We start from the raw sequence: 23,277 nt of genomic DNA on the forward strand, positions 1-23,277 counted from the left end.
TAGAAATGGGAAGGTATTCAGTACCACTTCCGTTCAAAGCGGAAAACCCAAACTTAGGTACTTCTAGGGATGGTGCCATAAAACGTTTTAAATCTTTAGAATGTAAATTCCGAAAGGACGAGAATTTTAAATTATCCTATTCGGCAGTAATTACAGACTATTTACAACAAGGTCATGCGGAACAAGTTCCTGAAGACGAAATTGATAATCCGCGTAGTTATTATGTACCACACCACGGTGTTCTTAAAGAAAGTACCACGCCACAATTACGTATTGTGTTTGACGCATCATTTAGATCATCTAATCAGAAAAGCCTAAATGACGAGTTATTAGTTGATTCAAAAATCCACTCTTATTTATATTCAATGTTATTACGTGAAAATGTCACACGTTCTAATGATTTTAAGATATTAACAAATAATTTCGAAGTTGAAGAACGACGTCAGGCCGTCTATTCAATTCAATTCAATTCAGTAGTACACAATAAAGGTCAGTCACCATCAGATTTATTATTAAGGTACTCATCATTTTCAAAATTAATTAAGGTAGTAGAATTTTCTTTACGATTTTTGTACCATATTATAAAATTAATTGTACAGCAGACACACTTGCGTCAGTTACATGCTGGACCGCAAGCGACTTTAGCAGTTATTAGAGAAACATATTGGCCTATCGGCGGATGTGAAATAATTATAAAAATTCTCCACGAATGTGTACTTTACAGACGTTCGAAACCGATTCCCTACGAAGAAATAATGGGAAATTTATCCGAAGGTAGAGTAAATCTAGTACGACCATTTCTTAATTGTGGGGTCTATTACGCCGGCCCAATTCTAATTCGAAAAGGGAGGGGTCGTGGAAAAGGGTCTATAAAGGCTTATATTTGTTTGTTTATTTGTTTTACCACCAAGGCAATTCACCTAGAATTAGTCACCGACTGTAATTCGTCAGCCTTTCTTGGAGCCTTCAAAAGATTTATACCTCGAAGAGGGAAACCTTCAAATATTTACTCCGATAACGCATCAAATTTTAAGGGAGCCAATCGCGAATTACGAGTCATACATTTCGGTGTTATTAAATCTGATGCATTTTATCCCACCTCGCTCACCACACGTTGGTGGAATTTGGGAAGCAGGTATTAAGACCATTAAATATCATGTAAAACGAGTTGTAGGGCAGTCATTGTTCACATATGAAGGAATGTATACCTATTTGACATTGATCGACGCGTGTCTTAACTCTCAACCTATAACTCCCAGTATCCTCAAATCCCGACGATCTATCCGTACTTACCCCTGGCCATTTTTTGATCGATACTGCACTTACGTCACTTGCCGAACCTGATGTGGGCAACATCGTCATCGTGCACGAGGATAACGTGCCCCCGTTGTGTTGGTGTCTCGGTCGGGTTGAAATCGTACATCCAGGTCGCGATAGTGAAATAAGGACTGTGTCAGTGCGAACCAGAAACGGGATAGTGCAAAAATCAGTGCGGAAATTAAGCCCATTACCAATGTAATGCGCAATTAGGCTATACATGTGTATATATATTTCATTTTATTATTGTACTCTTGTTAATTTTAATTTAATTCCTGTTGTATGATCTTAGTTGACATGTATTCATTTAATTAGGCATTTTTTGTTTCTTTATTATTATGTATTATTTATCTCAATAAGTAGGTCATCCTTGAAGTTAGTACTTCAACGGGGGGACTATGTTCAGTTTACCTGAACAGGGGTTTGGGCGTAGCCAATTTGTCCACCCTACTCCTACCCGTTTTAGGGTAGTTTACCTAATTTTTATTATTTCACTCTCTCGGGGAGTCGTCGAGAAGTATCGAGAGGGTAAAGACGTGCCGACCCGAGAGACCGGCAATTTATAATTTTTGTGCGATTAAAGAAACCGTGTAACTAAAAGGTGATTTTTATTTCGCGCAAAACAGTTATGTTAGAGAAAAATAAACAATTGCCATGCTTTGCGCATACCATTAATCTAATCGCTCAAAAGGTCTGTGAATCAGAGAATCCCGCGAAATTAATTTCGGCAGTGAAGGAAATCGTCAGATTTTTTAAACACAGCGTTGGAGCTTCAGATTACTTACGAAAAAATTCTAACCTAAAACTAATACAATCGGTTCCAACGCGGTGGAATTCCACTTTCTATATGTTGGAACGATTTTTAAACCTATCTGATACTGTCAGCACAATTTTGCTTAAATTTCCTAATTCGCCAAGAATGCTCACAGCAGCAGAATTGCAAACGGCAAAAGAGATTACTTCGATTTTGAAACCTTTAGAATCTGTTACAAAAGAAGTCAGTGGAGACACTTATATAACAGGCAGCATGGTAATTCCATTGCAGAATTGCATGGAAAAACAACTTACAGAATTAGTGCCCTTTACTGACATCGGCCAGCAGTTGAAACAAGAAACTCTGGTTGAGATCTCCAAAAGGTTTGGGGGAATTGAAGGCAACAGCCTCTTATCCATTTCAACTTTACTGGATCCGAGATTTAAGAAACTTCATTTCAAGAATCCATTACGACTCAGCCAGAATATTGCAAAAATTAAACATCTAATCAAAGAATCAACGCCCAACGAAGGAAAAGAAACACAGGAAACTTTGCCAGAAGATCTAGACTCACGAGAAAACGAACCCAATATTTGGATCTATCACAATAAGCTTGCAGCAGATTCACGGAAAAATAAAACCGAAGGTAATGGAAATTTTGATGAGTTTGATCACTACATCCGCCAGCCTACTGCTGATCAGAAAGTTAATCCACTCGCTTTCTGGTTAAGCAATAAATCATTATATCCAATTCTGTCAGAAATTGCGTTGGAGTATCTAGTCATAACCGCCACTTCTGTACCCTCCGAGAGACTGTTTTCGAGGGCAGGAAATATACTCGACCCCGCACGAAATCGTCTTTCCAGTGACAGATTCGAAAAATTATTATTTTTGAATTCTTTAAACATTGCCGACTGGAACTTGTAATTAATAATATTAATGTGTATTCTTGTTTTTTCAATTGCTTTTTATGTTTTTTTTTTTAATATTGCATAGTTTTTGTTTTGTGAATTTTTTATCATGTCCTGCTCTAAGAATTTACAAATATAAATTACAAAAATCTGTGCGTGTCATTTGTCATTTTTATATTGCAAATTTTACATTTGATATAATAAAATATTATTATAATTATTATTATTTTAAAAACGCTACAAAATGTTTGAGAAAAAGATAAATTTTTTTGAAATCGATCTTTTTTATTTCGATTTTTGTATGAATCGATTTTTTATGTTTCGATCTAGATCGATCTCCAAAATCGATCTTTTTTTAAAAGATCGACATCCCTAGTCGTGACGAAAGCTACTTTGTAATTTCTGTAACAAATTTTGTTGGAAAAAAAAACAGCGATTTTATTATATTATATTTGATAAAACCAGTAATTCAGATAAAACAAATTACGTAGTCGTTTTATCTGTTGTAGCAATCGACTAAAATTGTACCTAAATATTATTTCCAAACACCTTACGGTAATATAGTTTTAAAAATAAATGTTTCAAAAGAAATACAGGGTCATTATAAAATATTGTAGTCAACTCACCTATGAAAAACAAATGAAATTTTTCTCGTGCCGCTAATCACTGGCTAAGGGACTGAGTTTCTTTTGAGTGTATATTCTCAGAATTGTTAATAGTTATTCATTATATTGTTCGTAGTTATTTTATATATGTAAGAGACACGAATGGCATTTTTACTTACATTAAGACTCTTGACTATGTATATACGTAGCATTTGTGTGCATACCATGTAGAATGTAACTCCTTCAACTTTTAGGATGGCGATATCTTGGGAATGGTGATCAGGCGCGGATCGGGGGGGGGCGGGGGGGGGGGGGGAAAGGGTGCAATTGCCCCCCCCCTGACACACGACCGAGGTACTTTATTTTGACCAATTTCAAAATTTTGAAATCGCATTTCATTTTGTAAATACAGTACAACCTCTATAATCCGAACTCACGATTGTCTCAACATCCAGTAATCCGAACAGAGGCTATTTAAAGTCGATGCCTCTTTAATCCGAACAAAAACTCTGCAATCCGAACTGAACTTGAAAATATGCATCTACTTCCAAAAATGACGCAAGATCTTTCTGCATATGTTGTATGGAATATTTTGAATTTTTAAAAATTGCGATATTTCAATTAATTAACTAATTCTGGAGAAACGGATGAAGTTATCGGAGAGCCGAAATCTACAAGAGAAAGTATTTGGTTAAATTTCGAAAATTGTCGAAAATGGGTCGAAATTTGCATGAGAAAAATTTCATTTTTGAAAAATTTTCCTAAAAATTCTGAAAAAATTCAGGGATATATATCCCGACGTGCTGATTCCAAAAATATACCATGTTTATGGTAACGGAGCAATCTTTTCGGAAAATTCGCTGTGAAATTCGAATTTTTCGAAATTTTTAAAAATTGCGATATTTCAACTGAACGATTCTGGAAAAATGGTTTAAGTTATCGAAGAAATGAAGCCAGAAGTGACTTCTGAGGTCCAAAATCTACAAGAAAATATATTTAGTTAAATTTCGAAAATCGTCGAGAATGGGCCGAAATTTGCATAATGGAGGTAATACGAATACATAATGGAAAATTTCATTTTTGAAAAATTCATCTAAAATTTATGAAAAATTTCAGGGTATAGATCCCGGGGTGTTTATTCCAAAAAGATAGCGTGTTTATGGTCACGGAGTAATATTTTTTTAGAATGTATCTATTATCCATTGTTGCTTAAGAATTCTTTAATTTTTGTTTAATAAAATTTAGGTTTATTTCTTGAAGTTTGTTTTCAGTTGTGTATGAAGTTGTTATTCAATTCCCTTTCAGATTTTTGGGAAAATTGTTAATCCGAACACACCTTTTTCCCAATTAGGAATTAGGATTATCGAGGTTCTACTGTACACTATACGTGTAATGAAAAGAACCAAATGTCACCCATGTTATGTGAAAAAGAGTGTACTAGCTAAAATTTTATAAATTTTTTTGTTTAGAATGAATTTCTGGTAGATAGGTAAAATCACACAAAAATTGACCCCCCTGAAAGAAATCCTGTATCCGCGCCTGATGGTGATTCTTAGGGAATAAGTATGCGGATCACATTTGTAGATAATTTTACAGTTTTTGTCTGGGCTATATTTTCGATAAAACTTACCGTTTTCGAGAAAAATCTAAAAAAACAAAAATTTTGACCTTTGACCTTGAATAACTTTTAGCACACATGGGACCTATGGAGACTTTTGCCACTTTATTTCTACTAGTCTATCCAAGGTTTCTACAAAAATTCAGCCCTGTCGGAGTTTTTGTTATTTGAAATGTCTATTTTAACCGGACTACACTGGCCAGGAAATTTAAACACTGCTACGATGGGGAAGACCGGATCGTAAATTTGAAAAGACAATGGTGTATGTAATACAAACAAACGCTAATGAAACCATTCAACGTAGATTTCACGGATTTGTTTTTCTTCGTTAGTGCCATGCCAACGCCACTTACTATATTGTTTTATCATGATTCATGAAAAACCGTTTTTTTTTAACCATGCAACTTTTACAGTTCGCTTATTAGCAATATTAACAGATCAGTAAAGATAATACGGAACATGCAATATCATCAAATACTCAATGTTTTACTCACCTTCAACTCTACGATATTAAACAATACAAGTTAAAATATGTTAATGGCCGACGGCGTCACCTCATGGAATCTTCGAATCCTTCGACTTGTCTCCGTTTGCACATGTGCACTATACCACCAGAGAACATAGAGAAGCGACATAGAGGCTGATTTTGCAAAACCACCCTTATTGACATTGGAGTCCTGAACCGCCAAAGGCAAACGCTAAATTTAAATAGTCGATGCCAATAAAAACCTTGGTTCACTATAATTGTAATTCGTGTGACTTGAATGAAAATGAAGCAGCTTGTAATATTCTGGTAAATCTAGTGCCAATTTGTCGAAAGTAAAACGCGTCGTTAAAAATATTGTGACATTTCTTCTAGTTAATTTTATTCCTAGTTAGAACCAAACACTGCTGCCAACATAAATTGCGGAGTCCTCAACCGTCATTTAATTTAAACTATGGCGCTTCTCTATGTTCTCTGATACCACACTGTGATACCATTATACCATAGATTAATATATGTAGATGCGACATACAGGCTGATTTTGAAAAATCACCCTTATTGACATTGGAGTCCTCAATAAAAACCTTGTTTCACTATAATTGTAAATCGTGTGACCTGAATTAAAGTGGAGGAAACAGTAAGCAGCTTGTGATATTCTGGTACAACTATTGTCAATTTGTCGAAAGTAAAATCCGTCGTTAGAAATATTCTGATATTTCTTCAAGTTAATTTTATTCCTAGTTAGAAACAAACACTGTTACCAACATAAATCGATGAGTCCTCAACCGTCATTTGATTTAAACTACGACGCTTCTCCAGAGAACAATTTATGTTGGGAGCAGTGTTTGATCCTAACTAGGAATAAAATTAACTACAATAGAAGACATGTCATAATATTTTTAACGATGCGTTTTACTTTCGACAAATTGACACTAGATTTACCAGAATATTACCAGCTGCTTATTACTGTTTCCTTCATTTTCATTCAAGTCACCGGAATTACAATTATAGTGAAATAAGGTTTTTATTGGCATGGACTGTTTCATTTTTGCGCTTGTTTTTGGTGGTTGAGGACTCCAATGTCAATAAGGGCGATTTTGCAAAATCAGCCTGCATGTCGCATCTATATTAATCTATGGCTTCTTTATGTTCTCTGACTGTGAAGCATACGGTATTTGTGCATAAGAACATTCAGGACTGCCAACCTCGAAAAACAGTTGGCCTGAAGAAATCCCTAACCCTAGTGTCATTACAAAAAGGCGGGAAAGGCAAAAGATCACTAATTGCTGTCACTATAGTCTGAATGCGCTTTTTCTATATTCTTCCAGAATGCAATCCATAAAGTGTTCTGTCTGTGACAAACAATTTAATTTTGTTACTTCCAGGAATAGACATTTTAGGCGTTTTCACCGTGATCAAAGTGTTGGTAGGATTTGCAAAACAAAGATTTTTTGTCCAATGTGTGGGGATGAACCAGAGAGAAATTTGAAATCCCATGAAGAACTCAAAACTCATCTTGAAATAAAGCATAATATAACATTAGAGGTAGAAGAATTGATACTAAGTCATGAAGATTTTAAAAATTGGATTTGTGAAGAACGAAGAGATGTTAGATATATTAGTCGAAAGCAAAAGAAAGATGTGCATTACCCCTATCAGCTGATATATTATAACTGCAACAGAAGCTACAATGGTACATTATTGTAATTTGTTAAAAATATATTGTATTATTGGATATTTTAGGCTATGAAAGTAAAGCATTTAAGAGATCTCCAAAGGCAGGGGGTAGCAAGAAAATCTGTGGTACTTGTCCATCAAGAATCACTGCAAAAATTTTTGATGAAGGTATGTTATAGTCTGTATGCTGATAGATTGACTGACAGAAAAGTTACTAGAAATTAAGTAGAGCGCGAAAATTTAAAAATTTAATTTTTTCTTTTAAAATTTTGCGCACTACTAAATTTTAATAAAGCAATGAATTTTGAAGAAACTTTACAGCATTCTAAATAAAGTATGTTTAATCTCTTATAATTCGAGATATCTTATTATTAAGGTCTTAATTTTTAATTTAAATTGCTATACAAGAACTTTGTTAATTAGCCAATAACACTTGACGTCACGCTGTGGCGGGAACTCAGCGTTTGACAAGCGCCGTGAAACTCCATAAGTGACAATGTTAACATTTTCGTATTTTATTTAAAAGTGTGGGTATTTATCTAGAAAATAAACACCTGAATAGCTTCTTTCATATCTTTTCTGTGTATCAGGGTGCTTTTTTGGCGATTTGAGTTTAAAAATACATAATAAAAATAAAAATACAGAACGCTGTTTTGGTCTGAATTCCTCGTCACCCAAAATACATTCGTGTGTTTTAAGCGGTAAATCGGAAATTAATATTTTTGCACTCATGACCTTTTTTGATAGCTTTCGCGCATTCACCAGAGTGCGGGAGGTCGAACTTCCCGCACACGTGCATTTAACTTCCCGTTGCCATGGTAACCTTAAAATACTCGGGTAGTGTCAACATTGTGACGTGTTGACGGCGCTGTCAATGGCGTTGTTTATAAATAACTCACAGTTAATCTCTTCAGTTTAAAGGTTTATTCGTCGCAAAAAATATTGTACACAACACGTTCGTGAGCCTGCTTCCCGCATTCACGCAAATGCGTCACTCCCTTCGGTCGTGCCTCAAACAAGCGTTCATGCGGGAAGCAGGCTATCCCGAACTAGTTGCGTAAATTACTAATTAAAGTATGGAAAATTTAAGTGATTATGCACGATGTCTTTCCGTCAAAGAGAAAAGCAGATATGTACAAAAATTAAACAATTTAAACGGCGTAGATCCTTATATCTATAATGAGTGCAAGTGATTTTAATTTGTGTTTAGACGATGTCCCTACCATAACAATGAATACCATTCTAAACTTTTTTATTTTTGGAATAAGTAAAATAACCCACAAGGAAATATGTGCATTCAAAAGTCTAGAGGCATTTATTCAGTTTTCTCTATTTTTGTCTTTCAACATTACAAGTATTACGAGTGGATTTATTTTGATATCCTAAATTTTGTGATGGAACATAATCAGGATGGTCCACATCCGACAAATCTGCAGGTTTACCTAAAAGAGCACCAATGTAGTAATTTATTAAAAACTGTAAATCTAATAGGTAGTTACTGTACCAAAATAAAATGATCTGAACAAACATAGGAATACTTTACTTTGGCTTCGTTAAATCCACTCGTTTCAAGGCTTTTAATCAAAGCTTCCGCCTTTTTTCCCCATCCTGTATATATTTACCTTTATTGTTGGTAATTGCTGGGAAAGGAAAATAAAATTTGTCCGCATTTCTGGTGCTTCGATTCGCGCAACCTACAACAGCACAAAATTTAGGCATTTTCTCCTAAAATACAAAATATTATAACATTAAGATGCTAGTGTATTTAAAAAACATTGATGTACATTAACAAAGAATTAATTTGCAAAACAAATAATATAAGATGCAGCGAAGTTAACCTGTACATCACATTGGAAAACATTATTTTTTAAGCATATTCAAACGTTATGGTGCGTTTTACAGATATCTACACAGTCTAGAAACTGTAACAAACTTACCAAACTATAAAAACACAGATGACACGCTCTCAAATTTAAATAAATTCCGAAAATATTAGCATTGACTCTTATGAGAAAACAGGCTAGTTGCCAAACGCTGCCATCTTGATGACCTTGGATGACGTCAGTGTATTTGGCTAATAGAACTTTATTTCTTCATATATCATTTTCAGCAAAATTAAAATCGCTATCACTCTCATCTGTTTCTACGTTTAAATTTATTATAATATTATTTACTTTTACAAACTTTTCTTTGTCCCAATAGGTTTTAATGATATTTTCTGTATGTTTAACATAGCTTTTCCATTGTTCCGGTGTTACATTTTGTAGGGCTCGGTTCCAGGCATCAAGTGGGTTTTTAGATTTTAAAACGTCTTTGTCGTAGAAACGTTTTGTTTGACTCCATACCATCTCTATGGGATTAAATATACAATGGTATGGAGGCAAACGTAAAACATCATGACCAGCTGCGGTAATAATATTGTCTACTACATACACTGGCTTTTTATAATGAGCTTTACATAGCTTTAACAGTGTATCTTTTTTATGCAACTCTGAAAATGCGATACAGTTCTTTTGCAGCCACAATTGAAGATCAACTTTTTTCCACGCCGTTGTAGGTCGCTTTTCTTCAAGTCGACTATGGTAACTGGCGTTGTCTAAGACTATTATACTAGGTTCTTCCAGTTTTGGTAACAAATCGTTTTGCAGCCACTTTTCAAAATTTTCAGCGTTCATTTCGTGATGACAATCCAGAGTGTTGTTTTTACTTTTAAATATAAGAGAAGCATTTTCTACAAATCCTTCTTCGTTACCAGCATTGACTATAATGTATCTACCTAAAATTGTTTTGAGGTAACTTCAGTATTAGACATAAATGCATTGATCCTGTATTAGCCTAAATTAAACTCAGTGTAGTAGATACTCTACCGCCGTCTCCAGAAGTTCTTTTGACAGAACGTAGATCCTCATCCTGCCATGATCGCCTAACGGTTCCATTTGAAAATACCCAAGTTTCATCCAAATATATGAAAGGTTTTTTCTCTGCAGAATTAACATTCTCCATATATTTTGATAGAAATACTTTCCTCAGCGCTACAACATGTGGTTTTTCCATTAAAGCACGTCTGTTATCATCTTTTTTGTATGAAAATCCCAAATTCTTTAACAGAAGTGCTAAACTAGATCTTTTATATGTGTAGATAAATTTAGCTGATAATTCTGCTCCCAAGGTATCCAAATTTACATGAATTCCTAGAACAAATTTAATGTAATTAAAATTTATTGTATCTATTTGAATTGAATCTCTGGAAATCTATAGAATAGTTAAGTTCAAATTCTAGTTGGAAGAAAATTGCGTCAGAAAAGTTAAATTTGATGTAAGTCTTACTGTTTTGCACCATATCGTACAATACAAGACGAACTTCTCGTTTGATGTTTGGATCCAGGTCAGATGTTGCTTTTTTTTGGACGTTTTCGTTTTATTTTTCTTGCAGTTGCATCAGTAAAATTTTTATACTTTATTACTTGGTTCCTACTAATTCCGAGACATTTAGCTGTGATCTATAAACATTCAAATACCCATAAGAAACCATGCATACAACTGCACAATTTGTTGACCTCAGTTGGCGATCCCAAGCATAAATTTTTATTTTTGAAGAAAGCGTAAGCATTTGCAATCATCTTTTGCGCCACAGTATTGTCTATTACTGTTAAGTAATTTCGCTTCATTTGGTTTTCCTAAAAAATATACACATGAAGCCTTTTAAATAAGCCATCATACACTTACCTGGGCAATATTACTCATTATTAGATCGTTATTGTTTATGGAGTTTATATTTTTGTCTAGGTAGGTTTGTATTTACCCACAACACTAGTTAACAGATAACACAATTTTAACTTAACTTACAAATATTATAATAAACACATCACTATACGATTAATGTAACCCAATGCAAAAATCTAAAGCACAACATAAATTCTAAAAACCCGAAAAATGTAATTTTTAATTTAAACGATTGAAACCAACGCATGCGCGTCTAACCTCAATGACATTTGTCAAAAAATTCAAGGCTGCAATTCACCAAACTACAATTCGCGCGCTTAATTCTGGGGACTTTTGTGATCTATGGATATTTAAAATAGTTGAATCTATCACTGGAAATACTATATCTATGTGCACACTTTACTGTATATTAATTGCATAAATTGTTTATAGGAACAGTGAAAATTTAATATATAAAAACACATGTAGGACATGAAGGTGAGCTGAGATATCAAGGGTTGACAAAAAATGAAAAACAAGAAATTTATTCAAAATTGAAGAATGAAGTATGTAAAAAGAGAATATTAGAAGATGCTCGGACCATTAAAGGGAATAAATTGGAAAGACTACACTTATTAACAAAAATGGATTTGAGAAACATGAGTCGAAGTTTATCAAAAACTACAAATGGTGATGATATGGCTGCAACAACAATAAAGGTTTTGCATGAATGGGATCAAAGTGGCCAAAATTATGGATTTTTATTTAAACAAATTGGTAATGTATATGATTATTATTTTATTAGCATGTGGTTTTTTACAATTAGGTAAAATTTTTGTTTAAAATCTGTGAATTAAGAGAAATATTCATGCATGTAGATTGTAGTTGGTGGTGTTGGTTGTTTAGCACATGCTTAGCTTGGCTTGTAGGGGAAAGGCATTCCATTCTTAGAGATGAAGATTTTGCAGTGGGCTTTATGAACCAGGTGATGGAATCTAAATTGAAACAATTCACAAATATTATTTGTATAGATGGGACGCACAACACAAATATTAGAGGATGGGAGTTAACAACAGTTTTAGTTAAAGATGATAGGGGTGTTGGTTTTCCCGTTGCATTTTTAGTGTCTAGTAGAAAAGATTAGTTAATTTTTGAAATTTTTTTAGATGCTTTAAAGAAAAAATTTGGTGAAAAATTATGTCCCACCTATTTTATGACAGATGATGACCCAAAATATTATAATGCATGGATAAACGTTATGGAAACAAAACCAAGACATTTATTGTGTAGTTGGCATATTATAAAAAATTGGAACATTCAAGGCAAAGCAAAATTACAGAATTGAAGAAAAATATGCAGACCGAGATGGGAAAAATTTTGAAGGAAACAAATGAAGATAAATTTAAAGAGCTATACAACAGTTATTTTCAGATAATTTTTGAACCGGGGAAATCTTCTTCAATCAAATCTTCGCAGTTGCTGGTAGATTTGATTAGCGACTCCCATTTGCATCAAATTGTATCGGAGCCAACCAGATATAGAAAAAACCAATGCCCTTCTGTGCTAGATCTAGTTCAGTCTGCGACGGTGTCTGGTGCTAGTCACATTAAATCGTCGTAGCCATATTAATTAATTATTTTCACGAAAATCTACGAAAGTTGACCATGGGCCCAAAGGTGAAGAAGGCCCCACTTACTGTTATGACAGATATTCAAAGTGCTGTGAATCAGTGTTTAGCGGATTTTTTTAGCCAAACAATTGTTAATTGTGGATGTGAAGTGGCTTTCTCTGCTTTACTTGAGGAAATTAATAGTTGTAAGACCTTAATTACAACTCAAAATACGATAATTTATCAGCTACAAAAAGATGTAAGTGCCCTAAAATTAGAGAATTTTAAATTAAAAGCGAATACTGCTAAAACCCCTAATGAAACTAATCATACGGTTGATAATCGCAGATCGTCATATTTTGTACAACAAAGTAATGGAAAAACCACAGATAAAAATTCTACTGTAGCACTCAATGACAACTTTTTACTATATCAACCAGCTGATTATCATAATATAAACATACATCGAGGAAGTGACCACAGGCGTTTGTCTAAATCACATAATACTACTGATACTACCACTACTAAGATAAGCACGTTACACAATGTAGATGAAACTTCGTCGGATGAACATGATCATGAAATTTTCACATCATTAGTTACTGCAGACATTCATCTTCCTCCTAAGGATGAAACCAGGAATACCAAACAAGAAAACGTACCTACAACTAAAGTAGCTGATGAAGGGACCGTAAGTTTTACTGAAGTGCAACACAAAAAGAAGAAAAGAACTCGCAACCTTCTTGCAGGAGCAGGCCAAGGAACAACCTCCGGTTCCTTGAGAGCTATAGAAAAAAAATTCAATTACTTCGTAACTGGCCTTCACCCAGAGACAACAGTTGACGATATTAAAGAACACCTCCATGAAATTGTTAACGTCGAAATTGAGAAACTAAACTTAAAAAGAAGTGAAAGAACTGCATCCTTCAAGTTAAAAATTCCATCTTTTGAAAAAGACAAAATATTGCAAGATACCTTATGGCCAAAAGGAGTAGTCATAAATAGGTTCTATTTCCCAAAAAAGGACAATTCAGTACAACATTTTTTATACAAGAGAACAGCCACGAACACAATACTCGAAGAAAATTAACGTCATCCTTGCATGTCAATGTTGATATGAATTCATCAGTCAGGTACCACCAAAACGCAGTAGCCACAGATTCTTCCAAGTGCAAAGAAGGTTGTGAATATTGCTTCTCAATTCTGTTTTGGAATTCACAGAGCCTCCGTAATAAAATACCATCAATTGAAAGTTATTTAAATGATAAAAACTACGACTGTCTGTGCATTGCAGAACATTGGCTTAAAGCTGAGGAATCTAGTATCATAAACTTGGATAATTACATTGTGAAAACGCACTTCTCTAGGCTTCATCATCAACATGGAGGTGTCATGTCCCTTCTTAATCCAAATATACTTTGCAACTCTTTAGAAAATATAAGTTCGTTCTCTGTTGAAAAAATTTGTGAATTATGTGCTGTATTTATACCAATCGTAGATGTGATAGTAATAACTATGTATCGCTCGCCAAACGGTGACTTTAACAAATTTATCGACATTGTGGTAAACACTCTCAATGAACTACATGGTACATCCAAGTACATCATACTAGGTGGCGACATTAACTTGCTATTTGGTACACAACATGCAAAAGTATTATATTTTTGCAATTTGATGTGTAGCTATGGTTTACACCCTCTTGTAAATTTTAAAACTCGTAAGAATAACACCCTTGATAATGTGTTCACCAATCTTAGCAGTGAAAAAATCTGTGTAGGACCTGCCAACGTTTCATTGTCAGATCATGTAGGAATTTCTGTAAAATGTACTGTAAGGAAACCCGTTTATAATAACTCCATTGTTCCAAAATATGTAAGGCCTATCACGCAAAAGGGGAAGATCCAGTTTTATAAGTTGTTAGATCAAGTTGACTGGAGATTTATCAATCTAAAGAAAAATCCTTGTGAGATATTCTCTATGTTTCTGGACAAGGTCTTAATTCATTTTAATATATCGTTTCCTGTTCGTAAACTTTTTTGTAAAAAAAGCAAAGTCCACAATATAAGTTGGTTCACACCTGAATTAAAAAAAATGCGCGAAACACTTTGCTTAATACATGACGCTTACAAGTTACATGGCACATTACAACTGAAAGCACTGTATAGTGACTATAAATATAGATATGCGCAATCCATCAAAAAAGCCAAAATCAGTGCTAACAATAATTTTATTAGAGATCATCAAAATAACTCTAAAGCAATGTGGTCACTAATTAATAGAAATAAACAGCGAACAATTCAGGAAACTACAGATTTATCACCTAACCAATTTAATTTTTTCTTTAGTAACGTAGCTAACAATTTAGTTAATTCTTTACCTCTTTCTAGCGTAGATCCAATAAATATTGTATCATCCAAAAGTGCAACATCCGTATCTTTTTCATTCGACGCAGTCAGTGAGGTACAAGTTCGTGATATTGTTAATAAGTTGAAAAACAAACGAAGTAAAGACATCTACGGGTTTAATGTGGAAGTCATTAAATCAGTGAAGGATATATTAATTCCACCCTTAACTAAAATAATCAATATATGCATAGCGAACTCAGTTTTTCCGAAATGTTTACAGGTAGCTTCTGTTGCACCTGTGCATAAAAAAGGGGATGTCAACGACGTAAACAATTACCGCCCGATTTCACTTTTACCTATTTTTTCTAAAATTTTTGAAAGTGCGATGCTGGACCAAATTGTCAAACACCTGACTTTTCATTGCCTAATTTCTGACAGTCAATACGGATTCCGCAAAGGTCTGTCAACTGAAAAGGCCATTCCCTCCTTCATTAACAATGTCACAATGGCTTTTCAAAATAAAGGCTATACTGCAGCTTATTTTCTAGATCTTAGCAAGGCCTTTGATTGTATGTCACATGACATATTAATACACAAACTCTCGTGTTACAATTTTCACCCTACTGCCATAAAATTATTGCGATCATATCTTTCGGATAGAATTCAAATTGTAAATGTTGAAGGTGTTTCATCTGAAGCAATGAAATTAAATTACGGGGTTCCGCAAGGTTCCATCTTGGGACCTGTGTTATTTTTAATGTATGTTAACGATCTGCCTTCTTTTCTGGCAAATTATTTAACTACACTGTTTGCAGATGATACTGTTATTAGTAATAATGTGACTTCTATGCAATCAATCGCCCCTTGTCTAGAAAACATCCACACTGAAGCTGAACTCTGGTTTTTAGCAAACAGACTCTGTGTGAACAAAGATAAGTCCTCCGATATGATTTTTAGTTTGAAGAGAGATTGTCCAGTCTTGAACAATAATCAAACAAACAAATTCTTAGGGATCATGGTAGATACAAAGCTATTATGGCAAGAGCACGGGAATTATATAGCAAATAAAATTTCCAGAAATGTATATTTATTGAGAAACTTATCGAACAATGTTGACTGTGAGGTTTTAAAGATTGCCTATTTCGCTTTAGTACAAGCTCACCTAACTTACGGCATATTAATTTGGGGACATAGCTCTGCAATATACAAATTGTTTCGACTTCAGCGAAGGGCGATCAGAATCATTGCAAATCTTGGATACCAGGATGACTGCAAATCGTATTTCAAAACACTAAACATATTGACATTACCATCTCTATATATTTACCATAGTTTAAAATATATCCTCCTGGAAATAGTGTCTTTTCCCACATTAAGCTCCTTTCACGACTATCACACGCGATCAGCTGACCTGTCGATTGAATATTGGCGGATTTCGCGCTGTAGAAATGCTATTAATTATTATTGTATATTATTTTTTAACAAGCTGCCGTTAAGTTACCGACAACTATCATCTAAGGAAGCTCTAAGGAAAATAAAATCATTTTTAATGGTAAATGCATTTTATAGCATTAATAAATATTTAGAGTACAATTTCAGTTTGTAATTTATAGAAATATAAGTACCTTTTTGTATATTCTTTTTTATGACGCTGTAACTTTTAGTTTAACACAATAAAACATTACTTACTACTTACTTACTTACTTACTAGTTCTTTCTTCTAACCCTGACCTCATTGCTGATCTAGAATATTCTAGCCCAATCGGTAAATCTCCAGATCAATATGCAGGCTACAAATAAAATAACCTTTACCACAAAGTCAATTATTAATTATCAGATGTTAGAGAAAGATCTACTTGAAGTTGACTGGGCATCAACCCTCAAGTACAATACTATATCCGAAAACTGGGAAGCGTTTAAATCCCAGCTTCAAGAACTAACCCTCCTTAATTTCATTCGTAGAGTATTTATGAAGTCCACCAAAAAACCTTGGATTAATGATCAATTGGTTAAAATGATTCGGATCAAAAGAAATTTGTGGCGCTCCTTCAAACGTACTGGTAACGTGGTAGATTATGCTGCTCACCGAACTTTTTCAAATCAGTTAGCTTCGAAAATTAAAAGCGCTAAATCCTCATATGAAGCTCAACTTGCTCGAAATAAAAACCCTAAGTCTTTTTACAAATACATTCGTGATACTCTTGGAGGATCAGTTCGGAAACCACAGTTGAGAGACTCCACTGGTGCATTAATTTCAGATAATGACAAAATTGCAAATATTTTTGCAGATACCTTTGCTGAGGCATACACTGCCGAACCTTCTTCAAATCCTCCTGTAGTTTTTACACCTCGATGTACTGCCGCACTAACTAACGTTGAGTTCCTTGAACACGAAGTATACACTAGGCTCCGAAAGTTGAAGAAAACTAAATCTGCCGGACCTAACGACTTGAGTGCTGCCATTTTGAATGAATGTGCGCTTTCTTTATGTAAGCCCTTGAGTCTCCTCATGCAGCAATCATTTATCACCGGTGAATTGCCTAACGAGTGGAGAACAGCAACTGTCAAACCGATTTTCAAAAAAGGGGACCAACTTGAAGCTGGAAATTTTCGCCCTATCAGCCTAACATCTCTTGAACACAAGATTATTCCGGCCGAGGAACACGGATTTGTGCCCAAACGATCGGTAATTACTAGAGCTGTGCGGTTGAAATTTAAACGCTGCGAATTGACCCCCACTCCGGCAGGCCAGAGGCTTGCAAGCGACGTTATGTATCGCGAAGGAAATTACGCGAAAAATAATGTTAACGGCATGTCAGTTGATGATTTTAAAATCCATATTCACGAAATAAGAATAATCATAATTTTAATAATGTTCAGGTGTCCGTCTCGCTGACAATAAAACTATTTGTGTGAATTATCATATTATCAAAAATAATCCACAACTGAAAAGCGAGAAGCGAGCAAGGCAAGGCTGTGTAGCGATCGGCACTGTGGGCCGATAGTGGGGGTAAATAAATTTCAACCGCACAGCTCTAGTAATTACCAATCTTCTCAGTTGCCTCAACGACTGGTCCAGAGAACTTGACAACGATAATCCTGTCGATGTAATTTATTTTGACTACACCAAAGCATTTGATAAAGTCCCGACGCGTCGCTTGTTGCACAAACTTGAACATTTTGGAATTAGAGGTGGATTACTAAAGTGGATAGAAGGCTTTTTATCGTTTTGAACATTTAGAGTTAAAATTGATGGATGCCTTAGTAATTCACAAAAGGTCCTAAGTGGGGTTCCACAAGGAACAGTTTTAGGCCCTATACTATTCATAGTGTATATTGCCGATCTTACCGTAGAATTTTCCAGTCCTTTCGCTCTGTTCGCTGAGATGATAACCGTCATGGCGTCTGAATTACACAAAATCCTGATCCTTGCAAAGAGACCAAACACATTATAACATGGGGCAGTCGGTAGGATAAATAGTCAAATAACGAATCTACATTGCGGTGAGTGTAGTACAGTGAGCAATGATGGGTGAACAGCGAGGAATAGCGCCCATAAGAACGGAAGGAAATTTGGCGGAAAATTGGGCCACGTGGCGAAGTCGTTTCAACAATTATCTTACAGCCTCGGAAGTGTCCAAGAAGGATCAAACAATTCAGTGTGCACAACTGCTACACTACATTGGAGAAGAGGGTTTCAAAATATACACTACATTCCAGTTCGCTGATGGTGAAGCTGGTAAACTCTCAGTTTTAATGGAAAAATTCGAAGCTCATTTCGTACCATAGGAAAACTTGTCATACGAGCGCTATAAATTCTTCTCGTACTGAATTGAAGAAGCAGGCTCAGAAATGTGCATTTGACACTCTCGAGGACTCTCTAATCAAATCCATGATAATCTGCGGGGTGACTAACTCGACGATGAGGGAACGACTCCTCCAGGACGACTCTCTCTCATTACAAAAGGCTATAGATCTATGTTTGGCCATCGAAACATCAAAGCAGCGCGCAGTGGCTATAGAAAACAAGGAGGTTCCGCTGGATGTCATCCGTAAGTCAAAGGACAAGAAAGTGAAGCAAGGTCAGATCTCGAACTGCAGTAAGTGTGGTAGAAATCATTCTATAAATAAGTGCCCAGCTTACGGCAAATTTTGTAATTTCTGCAAAAACAAAAACCATTTTGCGTCAGGGTGTCGAAAGAAGCTTGCATGTGTAAACTTACCAAAACAAAAGGCTGTTAACGCAATTGATAAAAGCATAGAAAATGATAGAAACTGTTTGTTTATAGGTACACTCACACAACAGAATAATTCTAAGGACGGATGGTTTACAAAATTAAAATTAAAAGACAAGTTTATTAATTTCAAAGTTGATACGGGCGCAATGGCTAACGTCCTTCCTTTAGATTTATTCAAATCACTGAAAATGCCAATGACAAAAATACTGAAGACAAGTGTTAAATTAAAGTCCTATACAGGAAATTACCTAAATGTATTAGGAATTTGTAGGTTAAAGTGCAACAAAAATAATGTCAATTACTTAATAGATTTTTTTATTGTTAGCTCAGGTGAGCAGGGTATTTTGGGTTTGCAAACGTGCGAAAAGCTGGAATTAATTAAGCGAATCAATTTCTTAAATTCAAATGAAACTACTTCCACGAATTACAGAGAATTTTTGGGACCATTCGAGACAGTATTCTCAGGAATAGGGTGTATGCACGGGGAACACCACATCCAGCTATTGCCTAACGCCAAACCAGTCGTACATGCGACAAGGCGAGTTCCATTGCCAATATTAAAACAGTTAAAAGAAAGTCTAGATGAATTAATTGCACATAACGTTATTGAGAAAGTTGACGGCCCCTCAGATTGGGTAAATGCACTAGTGGTAGTACGGAAACCAGATGGAAAATTACGTATCTGTTTAGATCAACAAGACCTGAATCGTGCCATAAAGCGGGAATATTATGCGATACCAACTTTAGAGCAAATAACAAGTAAATTAGCAGGTGCTACCGTATTCAGTACTCTAGACGCAACAAACCGGTTTTATCAAATACAACTAGACAAAATGAGTTCGGATTTGTGTACATTCGGAACTCCATTTGGAAGGTACAAATTTCTTCGACTTCCATATGGAATTAAATCAGCACCAGAAGTGTTTCAGACAAAATTCAAATCAATTTTTAATTTAGAAGGAGTAGAAGTGTATATCGATGATATAATCATGTGGGGTCGAAACAGAGCAGAACACGATGCACGATTGCAAGCGGTGTTACAAATTGCAAAAGAAAACAATGTCAAGTTCAATCAAAATAAATGCCAATTTGGGGTGGCAAAACTCAAATACATGGGACATTACATTTCCGGGAGAGGTATTGAACACGATAATTCTAAAATCGAGGCAGTTTTGAACATGCCGCAGCCAACTTCAAAGCAGGACGTTCAGCGTTTGTTAGGTATGTTAACATACGTTAGTAAATTCATTCCAGAATTTTCAACAAAAACCTCACCCTTGCGAGACTTAATTAAAAAAGAAGTAAATTTCGAGTGGACAAGTCACCAGGAAAAAGCATTTACAGAGATTAAAAAAATTCTAACGTCAAAACCAGTTTTACAGTTCTATGACGTAAATAAAGATGTTACAGTTTCAGTAGACAGTTCTAAAAACGGACTGGAGGCGGTAATTTTGCAAAACAGTCTTCCGTGTGCAGATGCTTCCAAAACAATGACCGAGACTCAGCAAAGATACGCACAAATAGAGAAGGAGCTCCTGGCAATCTGTTTTGGTCTAACAAAATTTCATGACTACGTTTATGGCAAAAAGGTAACTGTCGAAACGGACCATCAACCTCTTATCTCTATCTTTAAAAAGCCATTAAATAAATGCCCAGCGAGATTACAGAGAATGTTGTTACAGTTACAAAAATATGAAATTAATTTAGTCTACAAACCAGGCAAATATTTGCTCTTAGCGGACGCGCTATCTCGAGCTACGTATACTGACAATACACAAAAAGATGAAATAGAGGAGGAAATTGATGCTCCTGTGTTTTTAATACAAACTCAAATTAATGCTACTCCAGAAAAAATTAATCAAATTAAAGAAGCCACTCAAAATGACCCAGAAATGCTGGAACTAAAACACGCGATAACAGAAGGATTTCCGAAAAATCTTAAACGTGCAAGTCATACAATCAAACAGTACGCCAAATACAAACACGAATTAACTGTTATTGACGATTTAATTTACAAAGGTCAGTCTCTCGTTATTCCATATAAAATGCGCAAAGACATGATAGAGAGAATCCATTACAGTCATTTAGGCGTGAATAAATGTTTAAAACTGGCGAAAGACTCAGTCTTTTGGCCTACGATGACCAACGAAATTACTCAACGTGTTCTTAGTTGCCATACATGTTTACATTTCTCTAAATCCCAGAGTAATGAGCCTCTCAAAAGTCATGAAATACCAATACTACCTTGGAATAAAGTAGGCTCAGATATTTTCGAGTATAATGGAAACAAGTATCTTCTTCTAATTGATTACTATTCAAAATACATCGAAATCGAAAATCTCAGTCAAAATATGACTAGTCATAACATCATAAACAAAATAAAATCTGTGTTTTCACGACATGGAATTCCAGTAACATTAGTAACAGACGGAGGAACACAGTATACATCCAAAGAATTTGATCATTTTTGCAAAGAATGGGAGTTTTCACATATTGTTTCTTCACCAACTCATGCTAAATCAAATGGAATGTCTGAAAGAAATGTTCAAACAGCCAAAAACATCTTTAAAAAAAATTTGCATGATAAAAAAGAGATATATATGACACTCTTGCAATATCGAAGCACGCCCATTTTTGAGAATGTCTCGCCAGCCGAAATCTTGATGTCACGTAAATTACGCACATTAATTCCAACGACAGTAAAAAAACACACACCTAAAGTAGCCTCACAATATAATTCATCAACAATAAAGCAAAAGCAGGCAGTTCAAGCTGAATATTTTAATAAATATAAAACCAAAAAACTAGGTGATCTTCCTGTAAACTGTAATGTGTATGTACAAACGAAACCAAATTCTACATGGACACCTGGAATAGTCATAAGCACTAGGCGGAAAAATATCTTACGGATGCAATTCCCCAGTTGAAGCAAGGTGTGTTTTACGGCGAGTAGCGGGGACGCTTTGATCTGGTCCACAAGGTCGTAGCCAGTGCGTCGCTAGGAGTGTTTACAGCTCGTTAAAAAACTACTTCTATATTACTATATTACTTCAAATAAAAATACCCGATGCCCTTTTTAATTTTTCAAACACATGACCACAGATTTGTGATCTTGAAATGTTATATTATGTTGATATAGTCCAAAAGAAAAATATATTTGTAATCAAACTATCGCCGCGACAGCACTGGATCGAGCGTATGAAACACAATTCCGCGCGTTGGTCATAAGTAAACTTAGAGATAGGACGTACAAAATTAGGTTGGACAATGGCGCATGCTTGATCAGAAACCGAAAATTTATCAAATACAATGAGTACATGCAAGACCGTTCATTACCCAACCTAACTTATAATAAAATTCATTGTGAAAGGAAAGAGGAAAGAGGAGAACCTCTAAGATGTTATATAGAATTAGACAGTGCTAGTGAATGTGAAACAAGTGAAACACCAACTGTGTTAGAACCAGAACAACATGAACGATACAAAACCAGAAGCTTCCGACCTATAGTCCAGCCGGAGCGGCTTAATCTTTAAGTTTTAATTTTCTTTACGTTAAGAGAAATATGTATTTTCTTTTTATTTTTAAGGGGAAAGATGTTAGGTAAATAAGGTAGGCAACCAACCAACCATACATGTGACTGCCAACCTTATTGAACGAACAATAGAGTGAGATGATAACCGTCATGGCGTCTGAATTACACAAAATCCTGATCCTTGCAAAGAGACCAAACACATTATAACAATTTATAAGGTTGTGTATGGAGACAGAGTGTGTAGAAATGATTGTAGGCTCATGTATTGTGTAGTTTGCCAAATCTGTTTGCATCATTACAAATGCCAGTGTCCTGAGTTTATGGTAAAAAATAATTTATGCAAGCACATGCATATGGTTGCTTTGTTTGAAAGGGAACGGTATGAATGTGGGTTAGGGCAGACTAAAGACACTTTTACAGATATAGAAGAACATAATTATTGCAAGAGAGTACTAATGGAAAATGAACACAATTATTGTGATATG

General features: G+C 35.0%; 1 long non-coding RNA gene across 1 annotated transcript; it reads right to left on the bottom strand.

Moving 5' to 3' along the window:
* Positions 1 to 8,662: 8,662 nt before the first annotated feature.
* Positions 8,663 to 9,303, bottom strand: LOC135125568 (uncharacterized). The gene is made up of 2 exons (XR_010279897.1): positions 8,871 to 9,303; positions 8,663 to 8,808 (listed from the first exon to the last, which is right to left on the bottom strand). It is a non-coding gene; the product is annotated as an uncharacterized LOC135125568 (long non-coding RNA).
* Between the last annotated feature and the right edge of the window lie 13,974 nt (positions 9,304 to 23,277).

This window comes from Zophobas morio, unplaced genomic scaffold (genome assembly GCF_036711695.1).
Source record: "Zophobas morio isolate AGI-343-1 ecotype UQ-CSIRO unplaced genomic scaffold, CSIRO_AGI_Zmor_V1 ptg000009l, whole genome shotgun sequence".
In the NCBI taxonomy this organism is placed as follows: Eukaryota; Metazoa; Arthropoda; class Insecta; order Coleoptera; family Tenebrionidae; genus Zophobas; species Zophobas morio.